Source organism: Myotis davidii, unplaced genomic scaffold, assembly GCF_000327345.1.
Source record: "Myotis davidii unplaced genomic scaffold, ASM32734v1 scaffold299, whole genome shotgun sequence".
Taxonomy (NCBI): Eukaryota; Metazoa; Chordata; class Mammalia; order Chiroptera; family Vespertilionidae; genus Myotis; species Myotis davidii.
Window position 1 is genome coordinate 7,378,183 of NW_006293088.1, and position 458 is coordinate 7,378,640.

Here is a 458-nt window from a genome sequence, read left to right on the forward strand (position 1 = left end):
CCGGGCTGTGCAGAGGGGGCCCCACACCGTGTCTGCTCCTGGTCCTGCGTCTGCGTCCTATCGGGGCCCTGCCTCGGGGCAGCTCAGAAAAGACGGGGCGGAGGCAGGCGCTCTGGGCACTGCCACGGGCAGGGGTGTTTCGCGTCCAAGCCCCACAGACACGGCCTGCCTGTTCTTGGCTCCCACGGGGCTAAGTGCCAGGGGCTTCCATTTCACAGGTAAAAGTCGGGGTTCAGTCAAGTGTAGATTACAGTGTCAGCAGGGTCCTGGCGACCGAGGGCGGGCAGCTGGGGGCCCCCAGAGGCCTGGGTGCCCGGGTCCTCGGCCATCGGGACGTTCTGGGGCAGCCCCGTCTCATGAGACAGCCGAGAAGAGCGCTCCCGGGCCCTGGAGGCTGCGGCAGGCAGCCCTTAGTTTCTTGTGTGTTTTTTAAATCCTCACCAGAGGATTTGTTTTTA

The 458-nt window shown here is 64.4% G+C and overlaps 1 protein-coding gene across 1 annotated transcript in view; it reads right to left on the bottom strand.

The window, feature by feature from the left end:
- The window catches only part of CA6 (carbonic anhydrase VI), a 17,883-nt gene that overhangs the window by 16,694 nt on the left and 731 nt on the right, over window positions 1-458 (bottom strand). The window lies entirely within an intron of this gene.